Genomic DNA, 21945 nt, shown 5'->3' with positions numbered 1-21945 from the left:
TAAAGGATGTATGTGTCTATGAGTACAATATGAGTGCTGGCATAACTGTCCTGGGCAAGTCATTGCCTGACTGTGCAGCAGCCAGCTAGGATAGTGCAGGGTTTTACACAGAGAAGAATTGAACCTCAATTCTGCCCTTTGGCGGAACTCTAAAATGGCTTAGTCTAGCCTTTTATGGTTACTCACATTCACACTTACATAATAAACACACGTACAGACCCTTGAAAATTTATTCCCGTACTGCCTCTGATTGCTGTGGTCCAATATAATCACTGAGCTTGTGTGAAAGAGGACAGTACCATATGATCACTGAGGCCAGAGCTGATGTTATTGCATAGATTTTCTTCACACCCCATTAACAACATTAAATGTATGGTGAAAGAGCTGCGTCAATTAATTATTAGAATTTTATTCTAGACTTTAAAGAAAGAAAATATGAAATAATCAACGTGGAGACTTCTTTATCAACTATTTTAATTTCTAGAAAAACTATAAATTTGTACCGTGTTAGATTGATCCACGCCCTGTGCCCTGTGACTTTGCAATTCCTCTCACTGAAGAAGTGGAGTCCACTCCCCCACTTCTTGAATCTTGGCTTAGTTATTTACTTTTTTGGCCAATAGAATGTTCATAGACCTGAAGCAAGCAGAAGCTTGAAAAAGCCCTTGTGTGTTTTTGCTTCCTCTCTGGCTTCTCTACAATCATGAGAACATGCCCAAACTCACCTACTCAAGGGATATGAAAGACATGTGCAGGTGAGAACCAGATGTGGGACAGCTGGTTATCCCAGCCAAGGCCATTACAGAGCAGTCTACAGGCAGCTGACCCCCATGAAGAGAGAGCCAGCCAGGACTGGCAGAGTCCTATCCAATCCAAAACTGGCCATGGACGCCTGAGTGACCTCAAGTTAGACCCGGCTGAACCATGGAACAGTGCACAACCATGGGTTGCAATTATTTTAAACCACTGAGTTTTAAGATAGTCTATTTCACTACATTATTGGGACAATAGGTTGCTGATACATGTTCCTTAGGAATATAAAAGCATAAACATTCCAGATAAACCAGAGGACAATTATCTTGAAATGATTCATCATAGGATTACTTTAAATCATTATCTACTCTTTATTCTGTAAATCTTTCTATAGCATGTCCATTATAAAGAAAGGTATTAGTTTCAGAAGCAATTTTTAAAAAATTCTCTCTGTTTGCAGGAGCTGAAAACAGCCAGTTGACCCTCTTACAGTACCCTATGGCTTGGCCATAGATGCTTGAGCTAAAAATTGAGTATCCTGATACCCTCAGGCTAACACATTGTCTACATAGAACTACACTTAAGAAATATTTGTCACTAATTGTTTTCTTTCTTAACCATTGTGGTACATAGAATAATCCCACCCCCTATAAAAAAAATAAAAATAAAAATCTGCATCCTAATCCTCAAAACCTATGTTACCTTACATGGCAAAAGGGACTTTGCAGATGTGATTAAATGAAGGACTTTGAGAGATGGGGAGATTATCCTGGATTATCCAGGTGGACCCAATGTAATCACAATAGTCCTGATAAGCAGGAGGCAAAAGGTCTAAGTCAGGGGGAGAGAAGATGTAAGGATGGAAGCAGAAGTCAGAGAGAGAAGGCGCTGTGCCAGGCTTTGAAGGTAGAATAAGGGGCCATGAGTCAAGGAATGTGGGTGGCCTCTAGAATCTGAAAAAAGCACAGGAATAGAGTCTCCTCTGGAACCTCCAGAATGAACACAGCCCTGCAGACCCATTTTAGCCTTTTGACCTCTAACTGTGAGCTAATAAATTTGTTTCTTTAAGACACTAATTTGGTGAAACTCTTTAAAGCAACAATAGGAGACTAATACAACCATGCATCCATGTTTCCTGGTATTTCTAAGCAATTTTGTTAAAAGCATACTCTATCCCATCTCCTACCTTGGTCGTAAAATAACAACAAAAGAATGCCTAAAGTTTTCATAATAACTCCTTGAAAATACATTTACTATTCTAGATGTAACACTAAGCATATTGCAGTGGGGGTGGGACAATTAAACTATGTTCTCTTCCATTCTGTATGTGGGACATCAAAATGAGCCCGGTAAATTAAAACACAAATGCCAGAAGAATGGAAAAGCTGTGTTGCATGGGGCTCACAAATCCAATGAAGAATGTAAAATATAAAAGCTAGTTTCAGTGTCCTGATTCGACAGATTGGGCCAGGCAAACAGTTTAGATTGAGTCCATTTGACACTGAGAAGTAGCTCAGAGAAAAAAGGGAGTGCCCTCTTTTGAGAGGCTTTAGCACTGAACAGACCCGAATTCAGTTTACCAATATTCTCTGCCATAATGTTGGGATAAACATCATTTAGAAAGTGATAGCTGACACTTTCTTAGCATTAATACTCACAAAGCCAACTCCCCAGTGCCTTGCATAGATTAATTCATTTAATCTTCAAAGTATCCCTATGATGAAAGATCTTTTCTTATTCCCATTTTATGCATGAGTGCACTGAGCCACAAAGAGATTAAGCAACTTTCCCAAGATCAACAATTAGTGAAGGGGTGGAGCAATCCTAAATATTCTATGCTACAGTGTCCCTCAAGGCTGTATGACCTTGCAAGGTGTTATGATGACTAAAGGCAGCACTGCACCCACGGTTCTGGACACATGATGTTCAACCAATGTCAGCCCACTTTGCTTCATGCACGGCCTGCTTGCACAAGAGCCACCCATGGCCTGTTTATTTCCCTGGAATAGACCAATCCAATTTATTATTAAATCCCTCTCTTCTTCTAAAACATGAATATTAGAGGGATTTTTTCACATCCCTTAAAATTTTAGAATTTATGCTTTTAAAAACAAAAGAGACCTTAGAGCTTGCCCATTAGAATGTTCTCATTTCATACATGAGAATAAAAAGAACCAGACTCGAGACAAGTAACATGCTAATCCCTCAGTCAGACAGTGGCAAGAAAAGGACCAGAATTTCATTCTCTCCACTGGTTTTGATTTTGAAAAAATTAGGTTGACTTAGAGGGTGAAGTCAACATCTTTTAACATCTGCCATGAGCCAGGCATGGGGTTTGACATATTGTAAAACTGCCTGCTGTAATCCTCAGAATGATGGGCCAGCTGGTGCTCTGGTATTTAAAAATGTAGTGCTAGCTCAGCTCTCACAAGGTGGATCTGCGGGCAGGTGTGCTGCCTACAGAATGCAGCAGAACAGTAACAAAGGTGCACTAGAGGTCCTTGGCAGGCAGGCTGAACCCTGACAGACAGGAGCAGAGCTCTCAGGGAGGATGATACTCCTGCTCCCGGTGAGAGCTGCTTTAAAGTAAAATAAATAGAGGACAACAATAAAGAAACCGGAGACTGATCCACAGCTGTGGTTTTAATAAAAAAGCCAACCCATAGCTGACAGCATGGGCTCCGAACAGAAGATTTAGGTGAATTGCTGCTGGAAAATGCAAACAACTCTCTTAATGTGTTTCCAAGATGACAAAAATGGATTAGGATATATATGTATATGTATATGATATGTGTGTATATATATGTATGTGTATGTATATATATATTTAGATACATACACACACATATATGTATCCTATTATATTCCTATTAACAAGAGGATTATTTACATTAAATTAGAATGCAAATAAATTAAAAAAAAATAAAAAAATCTAATCCATACCACCCCTGATTTCTCTCAGTAGAGAAGAGAGTTTGGATTGGATGCAGTCTCCAGCATCAGAGCCTGAGGGTACCCCTGGAGCATGAGAGATGGAGTTTTAAAGACCAAAAAAAAGCACCAATCCATGCAATTTGAATATCAAATTGATTACGTTTGTGAACTTCCTATAGATTACCTTGGAAAACACTGTAGCTGGTGAGTAGTGAATTTAAGGCTACTACAGAGGTAAAGTTCTGGCACAGGTGTTTCTGTGAGAGATTGCCAGAAAGATGATGCCCCGACATCTTCACGTGCTTTCAAACAGACTTTCCTGCTTAGGAACCTCAAGGTTTTGAAATTGAGGGACTGAGGATATCTATGAGTTTAAGGGAAAGGTAATTTATTACAGAAAGGAAAACACTAGTTACTACTCATATCAGCGAGTTTTCTACATATTACGTTTTTTGATCCTGAAATGATGTCCTGGCAAAACCAGCTCCTCTTCCCAAAATCTGCATTGATTTATAATCAGAACCCGCTATTGGAGCCTACCGTCACTAAAGCAAAATCTACATGGCTGTTTTTCTCCCTTGTCTACCAATGTGTAGCTGTTTAAAAAAAATTTTCTCAAAATCAATAAATTTCCTTCGTAAAGCACAAAATAAATTATTAAACTTTGCAATTATCTCTGAAAATATATCTCTGTATAGGTCATTTATTATTTAGCTTCCTGTTTAATTAGTAACCAGTTCTTAGGAATTGTTTTTGGAAACTTCCTAGTCCTTTGGAGCAGTGTTGTCATTTAAGCTTGATGCTATTAAACTCACATGGCCTCACAGAAGATTGCTGGTAATTTGGCCACGCAGTGTAAATATGCCAAGCCATTGTTCTTTCTCCAGTAGCCCCTTCATTTATTGGCACATCTGTGGACAAAACAAATTTCTTGATATATGTCTTTAGGTTTCATAAACTCCATCTGTCCTCTCAAAACAAGTTCAGGCAATGTGTAAACAGCCAATTGATTATATAAAGCCCTGTTTATTGATGATTAACATCTGCCCAATGCCTTTAAAAGCTTTATGGAGAGAATTATAAACACGGAGTTGTAGTTTGATACCAAGATTTTCTTTCACTCAGGTTAAAATGTCACTATTTCAAGTATTAAACTCAAAGTTAAACACACTGGGTTCTTGTTAAGAAAGAACAATTGTGCCACTTGATCGTTTTAACCGAATTCCCAAAATATTCCTGAGGAGTCTTTGAGTGTGGATCAAGAATTCAGTCTGCTTCAGTGCCCACTGGGTAGCTAGGAGATAGTGTTTCAATGCAACCATGGAGCTTCTGAGCACACTCTCAAACGATGCAAAGTAAAGTTGGGAAGGCGTGTTGGCTGTCTTCTCTCCAATGGCTGTACTTCCCATCCAAGTACATCAGCCCTTCAATCTCAGCCCAATCACTGCCCTCGAGTCCTCACTTCCACACACCATGCATTTTCTGCTTCAGGAACCATGCATGACTCAGCAGCCTCTTTTGTGCTAGGAAGGTACAAAAAGTACCTCTGTTTTTCTCTTTGTTTCTTTTTCCTGATGAACTTCAAAGCTGCCCTAGAGTAATTACAAGAAAGGAAACCAGTGCGAGTTTAAGAAAAGGCAACTGAAGTAATTCAAGAGTCAATAACAAAATAGTAAGAGATAAAGTTAAGGGATGTAATTAATTATACGTGTTCTCACTCCTGTTGTAGTGAGCTTTTATAAAAGGGCTATGGATCAGTTTTTCCAGAAGTTTATGAAAAGCAGAAAGGTTGCGTTAAAACAGGGAGATGTTCATGGGCTAGAGAAAAGAATGTCACTCTATCAATCACTAGCTGTCTTTTGCCAGGAAGAAGTAGATAATATATAGAAAACAGTCCCTAACATATCATACAAATTTAATACACATTTCATCTCTTTACAAATTTTTGAAATATTAAAAAGGCATTTATACTGAATTACATTGTTCTTCCTGAACTGACGGCCTGTGGAGCAAATTTTGCAGGATGTTAATAAGTGTGCTATGGCACACACATGCATGAGCACAGGTTTTGTTCTCCAATAAGTCTGAAAGGTTATGTAGCAAGCAAAATTACATAGATTTCTTCACTGTAGATGTTCTCAGATTCTTCAATATGCTAATGTGCAATCAATCACAAAGAGGACAATTTAAGAGGCAATTACCCAAACTTATTTCATGATAAGACCCATTTCCTCTGGCATTTCCTATTAATATCTTCTGCAATAGAGTTCTGCAGAACACCACTTGGAAACCATTCATCTTCCTGGAGTCAGGGGTTTAAACAGAAGTCCCTTTATGAGTTTTAAATATGATGTTAAGTTTAAGGCCTCCCAAAATTAAAATACTCTAATGCGATTTAGGGCTCATTTATTTTGTCACTCATCTAATCACAAACCTCTGCTGGAACCCTCTTTCCTACCAGTTCAAACCTCAGCTCTGCCTGTCTTTCAAGGCCGACTCTAAACTTGGTCTGTTGCACCCAGCCATTATTTGTCACAACCTACTCAGTGCCTCCTCCTACTTTGTCAGATTCACTATTCAAGAAATACTTCACCTCTGCAACTAGCAGAACGGGCATCCAGGATGTCAGAGCATATTGTTTGGAAACCTGTACAAAAAAAGAATCTGTATACAGCAACTGCATCTTGAGAAAGCATTAGCAGTATCCAAGAACTCTCCAAAGCTAGCAGTAAAATCCCCAAAACAAGAAGCAGATATTGCAGCAGAGATGGCAGGGAGTAAGACAAGACAGCACACACAAGAGGATTTCATTTCTCTGGAAGGAATAGCATCCAATCCTGAGCAATTTCCTTAGCCATCCAGTGAGGGATAGTTATGTAACACACCATAAAGAAGAAAGAATACTCTCTCACATCATAATGCACTTTATTTAATCTTTAGGTGCATTACATATAATGAAGCAAAGTCTGTATCATTCTAATGGCAAGGTGCTTTCAGTTATTTTCAACAAAGCCTTTTATCCTCCTCATAAAATCTCAATGTTACATGTAAATACTTGGACTGCAGCAGCCTCTGACTACGACAGTTAAAAATTTCTTACCCAAAATGAATAAAAGGATCAGTGGATTTTCCATTACAAAGCTGCCTTAACTAGGCTTACTTCTGTCTGGTTATGGTTCATGTACCATTATTATCACAATGATTTCACATAATACTGGCTGAAAGCACAGGAATCTGAAGGTTTGGATAAGCTAATAAAAGCTAGATAGTATTATAGGTAGACAATTTCCATGTGGACTTTCAAAGTATTGAAAATAGTTAATAGATTCCTTTTGATATTTTCGGGATCTCAAATACTCTGAAAACTCAAGTTGGAAATTCCTCATCTAACAGCTGCATCTGTAACACACCGACTTCTCCTACAAGTTACAGGCCCTCACCCAGGCAACCAGCAGCCCCTGCCCACGGCCACTTGTCATCCATGGCACCTGGTTAGTAATGTATCTCCAGTTATTCCTTTACCAGTTTCACTATTAGTTCATATCTTCCTTCTTGCTGTTGCCCAGCTGTCTACCTTCCAAGCTTTTACCCACGGAAGAGATAAAGTTCATTTAACTTAAAGACCTATATAGAACAAAGGAGGTTGTTGAGAGGCTTTGTCATGCCTAACAAGCTTTTACAAGAGGGGAATGAGTCACATGGAGCTTAGCAAATATCAACATTCCAGAAATCTAATCAGAGAACAGCTTTTGGATTTTTGTTTTGTTTTAAGGAACTGTTCTAAGGAAGCTTTCCTGTGAATTTCTTTGACAAAGTTTGCTCTCCTGTGAACTGTAAGAAGCCTCACCCTTTAGACCTGCCAGTGCTTTCTCTACAAGTCAGAACAACAAAGCTGAACACACCTTAAGTATCACGTAGGTCAACCTCCTTCTTTTAAAAATGAGGATTGAGCCCAATAAACATTAATTAACTTACACAGAGTCACACAGGGTTGGTTAGAACTAGGAGTATAAGTAGGATGGTAACAAAGCATAGCATCCAAACTAAAAAACTTTTGAGAGGAACAGGGCAGTATTAATAATTATATCCAGATAACAGGCATAAATTGGGACTGTCCTAAGCAAGCAAAGAAGCATGGCACCCATTAACTATAATCAGATCTTCTATATCTTACAGTCACACTATTCTAACATTGATTAGTAAAAATAGTAAGAAGCACTTTTGCGCAATGATTGAAAACAGAAGTGGTTTTTGATGAAAAAAGTGGTTTATATATTGATTCACAAATTTAGTTTGAATAAAAATATTTTACAGTTTATGCCATTTACTGCAATAAATGCTGATTTCATTCTTCATTAGCATAACAATAAATAATTATAAATATATAATCATAGTTTTGCATTATCATAACTAGAAGCAAAACAAAGCAATTAAGTAACGGTGGCTTGAATTAAAGAAGGCAGAGGATCTGTTCATCAAGGATTAAAATTTTGAAAGTTAAACTTTATAATTTGTTTTTCACATTAGAATCAGGGATTTGCCATTATCTGTATGTAGAAGCAGATGTTGAGTTTATAAACAAAAATACAAATTCTGTAATTAAACTTCTGATTACGAAGTGAAACTAAAACATGAAAACATGTTGCTATAATTAAAATCTGGGTAATGCATTTTAATGAGTTTGTTTTAAAAAAATAGCTGAAAAGCAGAAATGTTGATTGTTGACTAAGAATACATAAATACAAATCAATTAACAAACTTCTATTGGTTACTTACTCTAAGTCAGATACTCTGCTAGTCATTAGAGATTCAAATAAAGTAAAAGAAAAGCTCTGGTCTTGAGGAGCCTACATAATGTGATTTGGGAAATACAGTATAAAATTTTTAAAACAATACATCTTACAATTTGAGCTCCTTTTGAGTTAGCTATGAGTAGGGCCGCTGACCAACTTTTAGATGGAGAGAAGAACAAAGAAAAGAAAATATGGGTTGAGCCTCAGGGAGGGGTGCATGGGGAAAAGCAGAGATCAGTGCGGACTTCAGATAGCCAGAAGTTGTGACAGATGGGACTTGAGCTGCTCTTACTTTCCAAGCAGCAGAGAATCTTTGGTATAATAACAACAGTGCTAATAAAAATTATACGGTATTTTCCAATGTATAAAGTGCTTTCATAAGCATTACTTCATGTGTATACATGAAGGAAAAGAGCAAAATCCACCTGTGGGTTTTCTTTTTCTTTTTTTTTAGCAGGGTTCTTGTCACACTGTGTGGAATCACATATAAGGACAAAGTAGTATATCTATTTCACAGCCCAGCCTCCCTTCACAGCCCACCCAGAGTGCTTTATTCCAACAAGCTTAGTTTAGTCACTGCCCCTCAAATCTCGACTCTGTGCTTGCACTGAAACTTCTCCTTGCCAACTGTCTGCCAGTACGAGGTCTCACCACCTCCATGAGCAGGGCAACCCATGGAATTCCCTCCTCCTCAGATGTAGTCCTGATTGTTTGTGCCTTCATTATTTGTGGTGAGCCTGGGAGTTGGTTCAAGGGTGGGACAAGATTCACACTGCACTCAGGACACCAGTCTTACCATAATGGGGTAAGGCAAAGGAAGTACAGTCCAGTATGGTCCTGCCCAAAATAGGGATCAGCAAACCTAAAGGGCAGAGTTAGGGACTGAAGTTCAGGGGGTTATTTAGTTGTGATCCCTAAGTTTTGCCAATAGGGGCCACAGAAGACAGAGAAGGTGGGAGTCGAGCCAGATCCTGAAGAAACAAAAAAGAAAAATATTGTAGCATACTATGCACAAGTGTTAAGCTATGTATATATATCAAGGCATGTTTATGGGTGCAGTGATCCGTCAGTGTGCTGAGTATTAATGATAACCGACATTGTTTGAGCTCTCATGGGGAGTCAAGTGCTTTGCACAATCTGTATGATTTGATCCTCAGAAAACCCAAGAAGGATTTATAGTCATTTCATAGATGAGAAAACTGAGGTGTAAAACATTTCAGTGTCTTTCCCCTATTTATACAGATGGTAAGTGAAGAAATCAGGAACCATAGTTTCAAGGCCAAAACATCATGGAAGGAAAGAGTGGCAGCCATTAGATATAAAAAAAATGTACTGTTGCCCATTTGGGATACCATGATGGTTAACGTGAGAAACCAGCCCAAGAGTTGATAGGAGAAAATGTTACCATCAGCACAGCCTTGAATTTTGACTTAAAAAGGATTAGGCTAAAAAGGCTGTGGCTTGGGGAGCAGCAGGCACTGAGTATCCTTGCCCTATACCTTTATGCATATGAGGTACCATGGGCACTGTTTGTGTTTGTTTTGTTTTGTTTTACATTTCTGTGTTACCTTTATAATGAGAATTTTAAAACTTTAAAAGATAATGAGATACACAAATAACTTCTAGTATCTTCTACTGGAAAGATCTTAAACCATCTCCCCCAAATTAGTGTCTTCTTTTTCATGGCTCCAAGTCAAAGCTTACTTAGTAAGGTCAGTGTTAGGTTTTTTGACCGGGAAGAGTAGAGACCAAAACGCAATTGGGAAAAGTTTTATTGTGTGGCCACGCACAGGCGGGCTGCAGCCTAAAAAACGGCGACAGCCCCGAACAAAGGCTGGAGTATAATTTCATAGCTTTTGGGAGGGGAGTTGGGGAAATAATTGTTGGCAGGTAAGACAGAGAAGTGAGGAGTTGACATCAGGGGATTGGTTTGTTCGAGGTCTGGAGTTTAAGCAGGGAGGTTATTACGTTATGGAAAATTTTTGTTCTTGCTCAAACCGTCAGGTCAGCTAAGGGTGGGCTCCATGCAGACAGACATGGGTGTTTGTTGTGGGTGTGGGGAACTTCTTGGAATATTTGCTAGAGGTAGTTGTGTGTATGTTGTGGGTGGGGAGTTCTGCCTAACAGTCAGCTTCTGACATTGATGGACTTTTGACTATGGGAGGGCATTTTCAATAATTTTTACCTGACATTTTGGTCCGTTGGCCAAATATCACATTAGCCTACACTTGAAGAGCACCCCATCGTAAAAGATTATTGAATAATTGTTGGGACACATAATATTATTACAAGGTTGGTGGAAGAAGGGAAGCCAGTAGTTTTGTGTTAATAGAACTTTACACACTCGGCCGAGGGTATTCAATTTTGAAGTTATAGCCTGGCCATGGGCAGTTAGCAAAGAGAGCTAGTCTCCACCTTATTATTCATGACTCAATTTCTGGTTTCTGGCATTGATTCTCTTAAAGAGCATTCAACAAGGCAATTATGTGTCCCCACAGAAGAGGATATTTACCTTCCTGGTTTGCGGGAAGCTTTTCAATAGTAGTTACACACCACCACATTTCTTTAGACACTTGAACTGCCCATATCACTACCAATATCAACTTCAACTGAAACGGGGTGGGGGAGGGTGCGGTTGGGAACTTAGTAAACGATGCATAGACATTTTATACTCAAGATTTATCCTTATAAAATAGAGAAATAATTTAAAAAAAAAGACAAGAGTACATTCTGGAAATTTGATAAGTTTCACCTGTAAAAGGATTTCATAAGATCCTTAGCCAGAGTTACTGTGACCAAATTAAGATGATAAAATTGGTTTCCATCTCTGATTTTGCCTGCTGGGTTTGTTGTAACATAAACTAATGGGGTTTTAACTGTTTTATTTCAACTAAGTGTTGAGTGTTTTGTTTTTGTTTGCTTTTTTGCTTAATTATTGCATTTAGAAAAGTAATCTGTTTTACTCTTATGATGCAAAATGTAATTTAATTTTAATTTAGTTGTGCCTTTATTTATAGAGTCAAGTATTTCTCATCTTAAAGAGAAACCAGTATATATTTTTTCAATATCCTACTTGGAAATTCTTCCTGTGGAATCTGTTAAAACTACCCCAGACAGGAGGGACTGTAGTGTGAAGGTTGAGATGGGAGAGAGGGTTGTTTTATGATTTGTTTTCTTTGGTTCAAAGACAAACTGAACTCTTACTTCATTTCACTATTTTCTCTCTGGAATTATTTGTCCTCTTTTGCTGTTTGGATCCTATCACCATCTGCTTCTGGAAGTAACTTTAACCTTTTCATTTGTATATACAATACTGGCTCTTTTCCACGTGTTTACAATATGCTTACTTCTCACCAACCAAAATAGCGCCTTTTGGGGGGCATCCTCTCAGATTCTTTTTCTTTCAACTTGTTTCCACTCCCAAATCCTTGGAAAACGACCCCCACCTTTAAATCTTCTGCTTCACCATCTGGTCTCTTGCTAACTAACTCAGTGTAAGCCAGCTTCCATCTCTGTCACCCAACTAAATCCACACCATTGGAACAGCACTTTGGCATAAGCACTGGAAGCTACTCTCTGTAGTGGTCCTCATGATTGATCACCTTTTCTCCTTGGAATTCTCTCCTTCCTGGATGTCATGTCAACTAAATTCTCTTGATCCATCTCTTAGCCTACGCTATTCTTCTTCCTATACACCCTCCCCATCCCCACCTCTTTCTACACACACACACGCACACACATACACAATTTTTTGCCATCATTTTACTACACACACAAACACACACACACAATTTTTTGCCATCATTTTACTCCTTGTCCTATCTTCTATTGCCATGATTTCAGATATTACTTCGACTCAACTGGATCCTGTGCTGCATCACCTACCCTGATGTCTCTATTAAAGTTTAGATCCACAATTACAACTGGTTCCTGGCTATTTCCACTTGAATGGTCCACTGAAACCTAAATGAAGGATGTGCCACACTGACTTAATTCTCCTCTCCCTAAATATCTGCCCCTTCCTGATGACTTTCCAATCTGGAGCAGTTCTATTCTCCAATTCACATAGAGTAGAAACTATTGAGTTCTTTTTCTTCCTTTTTCCCATTATATCCAAGCAGTTGCCAGGGTTTGTAGATTCAGCCATCCCAATGCCTTTTCTATCCATTCCCCCATTTCTTATCCCACCATCACTGCCACTGTTTCAACTTTCTTGTAAAAATGATAATTTCCAACTGACATTCTGGCTTCCTTTCTCTCCCTACTTCAAACCATCCTACGCTGCTGGAGTAAACTTTCTGTCAGTATAATAATATCATTTGTTGATCACTTTTTTGCTTACCATATCACATGCAGAATCCTAATATTTCAAGCCTTAATTATCAGAATTGATTTCGTCTTACATGTTGTTCTAGCCAACTGACTATCTCCCACATATTCCAAAAGTTTCAGCTGGAAGCCTTTGTCTCTGACGTTCCCTGTAGCAGTAATTGTCCCCTCAGTTCACTCATGCTGAAAATCTATCTATTTGTAGTATCTACCACAACCTCAGATTTACAGTGATAGTTACTGTCCAGCACATTTCTTTAGACATTTGAACTGCCCATATCACCCAACTTGAAGGTACAATATCCTCAATGAATGAAAGCTGCCAGGAAAACCAGCTGGGAATTAAGAGAGATTTTTATCTTATCCTGACCCTGGCGTTAATTGTATCACTTTGAGTTTATTAGATCCTCCAGCCGGTCATTTCCTCACTCTTTACGAGAGTAGATGGAAATAGATGATCTGAGGGTATCTTCACATTTCAGTAACAGAATGAAACTGTGACACAGTAAGTTTATGTGTTAGATCTCGGCTCATGCTAGTCTTAGCCTACAAATGTTTCCCAAATACTGGTTCTTATTCTCTGTGCTGTGAGGGAACTAGGTAGATGTAGGTTTCATTCCCTCCTTTCATTTTATTGTTTAGTTCTTGAAAATGTTTTAAAAGGTAAAAGATAAATACTAAAATAATGCAGCAAACATATTCTAATCCAAAATAATATATATTTATATTTTTTCATATTTGCTTTATTTTTCCTTGAAAAGAGAAAACATGCAAATAAAGTTGCATCCCCACTGTTTCTTGCCCCTGTCCCAGTCTCCTCCTCCCCAGAGGAAACTTCTATGCTGAATTGGTTTATATCCATATCAAACTTCTGTGTAATTCCTCATAGTTGTATATGCAAAATAACATACCATTTCCCATTCGTTCGATTTATTTAGATACCAGAATGTGCATAATATTTTGTAATTCACTTTTTGCTCAGCACTGTTTTCAAGATTTATGCAGGTGTGTATGTGTGTGTGTGTGTGTGTGTGTGTATAGTTCATTTGTCTTAGCTACATTACTATATTAATTGTGTAAACAATCAAAATTTATTTAGTACATTCTCCTATCAAGGGGCGTTTGGGTTGCTTCCTTTTATCTTTTCAGTTAAATATAACAGTGTGATGAACATACTTGTCATGTTTTCCTTGTGGACATATATATAATTAGGGAATATATTCAGAATTGGAGTTGCTGGGTAATTTTGTCTTCAAATTTATTAGGTAATGCACAATGATTCTCCAAAGTGATTCTACCAATTTCTATTCCAATCAAGAGTGTACACATTTCTACTTCTCTGTCCCTAAATCAATAGTATTGTCATAATTTTTTTTCAAGTTTTTCTGATCAAATGAGTGAAAATTTTTCTTGTTGTTTTAATACTATCTGATGATTATGAGGCACAGGATCTTTCTATATGTGTATTGACTATTTGGGTTTTCTCCTATTAATTGCCTGTTCATATCTTTTGTCATGTGACTATTGAGATATTTGTGCTTCCTGTTTGGTTTGTGGGTGCTTTTGATTTAATCCAAATTCTAACATCTACCAAGTAGATATATTGCAAATGCCTTCTTCTAGTCTGTGGCTTGATTTTTTACTTTATAGTATTTTGTGATATGGTTTTATTTGTAATCTAGTTAAATATATCAGATATTTCTTTAATATTCCTGTTATTTGTGCTTATTTAAGAAATATTTTTCTAACAAAATAAAAAAATTTTGCTACAAAGATTTGCTGTTTACATCTAGGTTTTTAATCCATCATTAGTTTAGTTTTGTGTTTGTTGAGAGAAGGAGATGCATTCTTTTTCCATGTGAAAAGACAATTTTCCCCAAACTATTTTTATATTTTTTCCCACTGATTTTAAATGCTCCCTATACCATACCTAATTTTAGGCTTTTTTTTTTTTTTTTTCAACTGAAATATTTATCTATCTCTGTATCAAGATCATACCCTATTTATTACTACAATTTTATGTCTTAGATATCTGCTAGTGAAAATCTCTCCCTCCTCATTTTAGTTTTTCACAATTTGTTAGCTATTTTTGGACCTTTACTCTTGCAAATGGCTTTGGGGACAGTTTGTCAAAGTCTATGAATAATATTGTTGAGATTTTGTTTCTAATTGCATTGAATTTTTTTTCTTTTTTTTTTTTTTTGTAATTTGGAGGATTCACATATTTATGATATTGAGTCTGCCTGTCCTTGGGCATGGCATATCAATATATATCTAGGTTTACATTTATATCTTTCAAAATATTTTATAATATTCTATATGTAGGTCTTTTGTATTTTTGAGACGTATTACCACATACCTTATGGATTGTCTTGGTCTTATCTTTTGAATCATTTTTTCTATTATATTTTAAAACTGATTATTGCTAGTGTATGTGAATACTGTTGATTTTTGTATGTTGATCTTTCACCCAAAATCTTGTTGAAGTCTCTTGTTGTTTTAATAATTCCTTGTAGATTCTCTTAGAGTTTTGATAGAGTCAATCATATAATCTGTAAATCAGGACAATTTTGTTTCTTATCTTTTGGTACTTATGCTTTTCTTTGTTTTCCCCCATTCACTGGCCAGGAAACCCAGTACATTTGAATAAAATGGATAATCATGTGTATCCTCATGTGGTTCCTGTATCATGGATCCCAGTGTAAGGGTAGAGCACCTTTATTAGACTGAGAGAGTTCTCCTCTATTCCTCAGTCTATGAGTTGATATATTTAAAAGCCTGAAGCAGAAAACTTGGCACATAATGGTACTCAATACATGTAACTCAAATCAATAATTAAAAAGGACCCCATGAGGCATATAATAAAAAATTCATACAAAAAAATCAACCTGAACCCTAACTTTAAACATGTGTTTTAATGCCAGAAAAAAGAAAACAGAAAAAAAAAAAAAATTGTAGGTCTTTGGTTTGTAACCGAAATACTCTTCCTTAAAAAGAGTGTTAGAATATTTATGATGACAGCTTTGTTCAAAAATGTCCTTTTAATTCACAATGTGTGTGGGAGGAATATGACTTGATTTTTCTGTACCTGAATTTAATGTCAATTTCCAGCTTCTATTTTGCTCAGTCAGTTTGGGTCTTTGCCCCACTCCATTATCTGGAATATGCCTAGGTTCCAGGAGGCAGACGTTGGGCATGTGCAAGGGGGGTGGGAAGTGTGGATTTCTGGTTGTCATCTGTCTACACTGCCTCCACTGAACTGCTCTTGTTCCCTTCTAGCCTTTAGCCATCAAAAAAGCAGCTGTTTGCTGAGTCCCGTGTTCCCATCACTAAGGGCTTCCCCATCCAGCTCTGAGGCCTTAGATCCATTACTGCTGCATCTGCAGTAGGGACACTCTGTGAGGAAATGACACAGGAGATCTGTATAAGTATATGTATGCGTGTGTATGAGAGATTTATTCTTAAGTGTTGGTTCATGCAATTATGGGAGCAGCCAAGTCCAAAATCTGTGTGGCAGGCCAGAAAGCTGGAATTGACAGGAATTGATGCTCTAGTCTTGAAGTAAAATTTCTTTTTAGCTGGGAAATCTCACTTTTGTCCTTAAGGCCTTCAACTGATTGGATGAGTCTCACCCACATTATCGGGAGTAATTGCCTTTACTTAGTCTACTGATTGTGGATGATAACCACATCTACAAAATACCTCCACAGAAACATCTAGACTAGTGGTTGATGAAACAGCTGGGCACCACAGCCTAGCCAAGTTGACACATAAAATTAACGGTCCCACTCCATCTCCCACTTTCCAGAGCTCAGCTCTGTAGAGAAGAGGTGATGGGGTAGCACACAGGAGGTCCACTTTTATCAGTATCTTTCTTTCTGATTCCTCTCCCAATCAGGGTCCAGGGAATTTCGATCTAGTCTGGAGGTGGGAAGGTACCAGGGAAGTTTTGCTCTTAAAATATTAAGTGCTATCCTAAATCAACCGTATCGTCCTTGAACTAAGTTCAATCCATTTCCTCCTCCACTCCACTTTTCCAGGGCTAAGTGATTGGTTACCAAATGCCAGAAAATACCTTCCTGAATCACCCTCTCTTGCATTTCCCCTTTTCTGAGGCATTGAACAGAAGAATGACCTAGATTTCATAAATAGATAAAGAAGAAAATACTGGGAAAGCATTTGTTAATTTTTCCAAAATGTGATCATGTCCTATATGATTATAAAATGGAAGCCATTTGCAATGAAAGATACATGAGTATAATATGCTTCTGAAGTCTATTTGTAAATAAGTTTAAGGGAACTCCAAATATATTTTCTTGTAGAAATGATAAAATAGTCAGTTGATGTCCTGTGTAGTCCACCACCACACTTATTTAGCCCATAAACAGTGTCCAAACAGAACTATACTAGTGTTATGGTGCTGGTAGAATGCTTTCAGGTAATGGCACTTTGGATCTATTATTAAATAGTGTGATTTCAACTAATGTGTCTATGGGGAAAATGTTTCACCACAGCAGGGAGCTTTTCTTTTCTCTTAACTTATTCTCAGCATAGAATGGACTAATGATTTTCAAATCAGGTGTTGAGAGTCAGGAAGCCCCTATAATTAAACAGAACAGAACAAAAAAATGCCATGATAAATAAATTTGTATTTTTCTAGGTTACTGATATAGGAAGCAAAGCATGTTTACTTAGAAGAGAATGAATTGGCACAGGAAAACCTGTGAACATTTTGAAAGTGACTTAGGACCATCTTTTCTAACAATCATATGTGTAAAAGATTCACTTAGTCATTCAAAAATTAAGTAATTTGATTTAACCTTTGAATAAAATTCTGCTACATGTTCTACAATAAAAACTTACATTTGAAGAGTCCTCTCTATTTTGCAAAACCCTTCCTCTACTATCTAATCTGATTCGTATAGTGACCTAGAAAGAGGGGACAACAGGTATTGTTACTCCATTTCATTGATGAAGAAACTGAGACTCAAAAAATTAAACGATGTGAACACAGTCATTCCATTATTTGTGGAATTACCTCAAAATAGGACTTGAAGTTTTATAATTTTAACTAGAATGCTCTTCCCTTTGAACCATGCATGTTCTAAATCTATAAAATATATCACAAATACATTCACGTATGCATGTGTGTATACATAGATTCAAGAAACGGGGTGGGGCATCTCTTAATTTTTATCTGCACCATCATTTATTTCATGTATTGCAAGGCATAAGCCTTATCAGTACCTTTCACATGCATTTATAAGTATTTATATTTTTCCTTAATTAATGTCAAATTATTGAACTCTCTCCATAATAATTTTAATGGTTTATTGTAAATATGCAATAAATATTGCATAAAAATAGCTGGGAATATATATCAAAATAGTTTCGATAATTATCATTTTGTATATTTTAGTAAAAGAAATGGCTGAGAAATTCAAGAATAGAACCTCCATTTACTTATTGGCTCATAAATGTGAGCCAAAAGTGAGGAGAAGACATTGCCAAAATTGATTCAAATAATAAATAAAATCTTAAAAAAGATGTATAACCTTCCATTATGGGATTAATTAAAACATCAGTGCTATTTGAGTGTGAAGAGTGTTTTTATCAAGCAGTTGTGTCATAACCATTATGTGGATAAATGTTATAACCAGTGTTTCACCGGAGAGGCTCTGAGCACATTGATGAAATATGTTTTTGTTTACATATCTATTCCCAAAGACAATTAAGTGGTATGATTCTGAGTAATTACAGTTATTTCTAAATGAATGCTTATAATTCATGTTTTATTTTAATAGCCACAATCATAGCATTCATATAAGAAAACAAACTCTGCAAACACCCCCATCTTTTAGGCTGAAAAACTAATACTAACTCACTTTGAAAGGAGATGCATGAATTGAAATACAGAATATGATGATGGCTTTTCTTATTGCTGTTACTACTATATTTTCTGTGGCTAAAACAGGGCTCTGCATATAATAAATACTCAATAAATACTTATTATGATGGCTTCTATACAATGCACTCAGAGGATGAAGTACTACATATAAGAATAACTAACACCACTATTTACTTATTTATTATATAATTTGTTACTACTTTTTACTTATGAAACTTTTTATTTTGAGATAAAAAGATTTACCTGCAGTTGTAAGAAGTAGTACAGAGAGATCCACTATATACTTTACCCAGTTTCCCCAAATGGTGACTTCTTGCAAATCTATAGTACAGTAACACAAGCAGGATACTGACACTGATACAGTCAAGACACAGAAAGGGTCCATCATCACAAGGATTCCTTATGTTGCCCTTTTATAGCCTTACCCAAATCCCTCCTATGTGCATCCCTAACTCCTGGCAACCACTAATTCTTTTTCCATTTCTATAATTCCGTCATTTTTAAAATTTCATACGATTGGAATCATACAATATGCATTCATTTGGGATGGTGTTCTGTCACTTGGTATAATTCCCTGTAGATCCATCCAGGTTTTTCCATGTAGCAGTAGTCCCTTCCTTTTTATTGCTGAATAGTATTCCATGGATGGTTGTACCACAGCTTGTATAACCATTTGCCTGTTGAAGAACATCTGAGTCGTTTTTAGTTTTTGGCTATTGACAATAAAACTGCTATAAACATTTAATGCACAGGTATTTGTGTGAACATAAATATTCATTTTTCTGGAATAAATTCCCAGGAGTACAATTGCTCTTCTATGGTAGTTACGTGTTTAGTTTCCTAAGAACCACCAAATTGTTTCTAGTGTGGCTGTACCATTTTACATTCCCAACAGCAATGTGTGAGTATCTGTGCATCCTTGCCAGCATTTAATGTTGTCACTTTTTCTTTTTTTTAGTTTTAGCCATCCTGATAGGTATATAGCGATATCTCACTGTGGTTTTCATTTGCAGTTCCTAATGGTTAATGATGTTGACTATCTCTTCAGGTACTTATTTGCCATCTGTACGCCTCCTTTGGTGAAATGTCTCATGTCTTTTGCTCACTTTCTAATTGCATTGTGAGTTTATTTCTTGGTTTTGTTTTATCATTGTGTTTTAAGAGTTCTTTGTATATTTAAGAGTACTTGATATATTCTAGAAATTAGTCCTTTGTGGAACATGTGGTTTGCAAATATTTTTCTCCCAGTCTGTAGTTTGTATTTTCATCCACTTAGAAGAGTTTTTAATTTTGATAACAACCACTTTATCAATTTGTCCTTTTTATGGATTGTGCTTTTGGTGTCAAGAATAAGAACTCTTTGCCTAACCCTAGATTCCAGTGATTCTACACGTAGGAGACTGTGTTGGTTTTTTATTCCCATTTACCTTATCCCTGGTTAGTTACTAGGTTGGTTTTCAGAAGCAAGTATCCCTCTGAAGACTTTGTCACATCAATTTAATGTAGACAGTAAGAGGAAAAGTACATAAGCTCTGAGCCTGTTAAGATTCTCCATCACCTTATATTTAAATACAATAAAACAAAATATAAAATAAAATATAAGAAAATTTTAAACATAATACTTTACATTTCTTGCAGAAAATTTGAGAAAAAATATATAATCAAACATAATCCTACCACCCCAAAATAATCAGTTTGAAAGTGTGGAGCAGAACACCTGACACAGAAGATACACTCAATAATGGATCTTGAATGAATAAATGAAAAAGATCAGTCTTCCATTTTTCCTTCTATCTATATATTCTTATAATTTCTTCTTATGATACATGTCTATGGTTCTCAAATATTTTATTCCCAGGATTTCTTTATACTTTTAAAAAACACTGGAGATCTGAACAAGCTTTTGTTTGGGGGCTTATATTTATCATATTAAAATGAAACGTGAGAAATTTTTAAAATGCAAGAATACACTGCACATATTCTGTTAGCTAGTAAAGCTATGATGTAATAACATGCCACTAACTTCTGGGAAACTCCACTATGTACCTGTAAGTGAGTGAGAATTTAAAAAGGCAAATAAAATCTTAAGTATTTTTCTGAAAATAGTTTACCCTTGCAGAGCCTGGAAAGCACCTTGGAGATGTCCCAGAGGTACCTGGGCTACACTTAAAGAACTGCTGCTACAGTCATGCTATTTTAAAATTTTCACATATATCATGATCATTTTCCTTTCCATTAACTGCCTCAGAGAAGCCTGACTGTAATAGTTGCATAACATTATGTCCTATGGGTACGCCATGCATTATCTACTCTTCCTCCTATTTCAACTCATTTAGGTTGATTTCTGCTACTTGTTGTCAATCAAGGTCCTCATGTTCTCTACACATCTCTTATTATTTCCTTACAGTAAATTCCTAGGATTAGAATCACTGGGCTCATTGGGTCCTCAAACACTTTTTTCCTGCTCTGACCAAGTCTTTCAAAGTGATGCCAGGAAGGAAATTAGGCTTAAAGTTGAAACTACCAGTTGAGCAATGAGAAAAATTTATTTAGACAATTCTCTTTTCTGTTTCCTGCTACTCCAATTCTGTTTTTTTTTTTTTCCAGTGAACTATCTGTTTAATAGATGGACAATTATGGATGGAAATATAATTAGATTTTCAAATACCTAGGTCTCAAACACAACCTTTTAGAACTATTTCACATTTGGTCTTAATGTGTTCAATGCTGATACGTGAATTTACTTGAAATATTTAAAAGGTGACAAAGAGCAATTAAATTCATAAGCATCATCAACAATATCTATTGAAAATGTGCTGCTACCAGACATAGTGATATGCCATTAAATGCAAAATCTTATTAACATAACTCTGATTTGCAGATCAGCAACCAAAGTCATTGAGAGGTCCAGTGACATGTCCAAAGCTAGTAAATTGTGAACTCAGGCTTCAGACTAATTCCAGGGGTCATATGCGTAGGGGTTCTCTCTCTCTCTCAGAACACCTGCTGTTGCACATGGAGTGCAAATTAGAAAAAGGAGCCAGTTTGGGCTAACCAATTAGAAAAATTAGAGAGAAGGCTGGATTTCAGGATCTGCCAGGCCCCTCCACCAGCAACCCAAGGTAGGAAACAAGCCATCCAATCCACAAATGCTCACTCTCTGCCTCTCTCCCAGTTACTTTACCTAATAAACCACAGTCTCTTTTTTCCAGTGAGTTTGACATTTTC

This window comes from Choloepus didactylus, chromosome 20 (assembly GCF_015220235.1).
Source record: "Choloepus didactylus isolate mChoDid1 chromosome 20, mChoDid1.pri, whole genome shotgun sequence".
Classification (NCBI taxonomy): Eukaryota; Metazoa; Chordata; class Mammalia; order Pilosa; family Megalonychidae; genus Choloepus; species Choloepus didactylus.
This window is presented reverse-complemented; position numbering follows the sequence as displayed.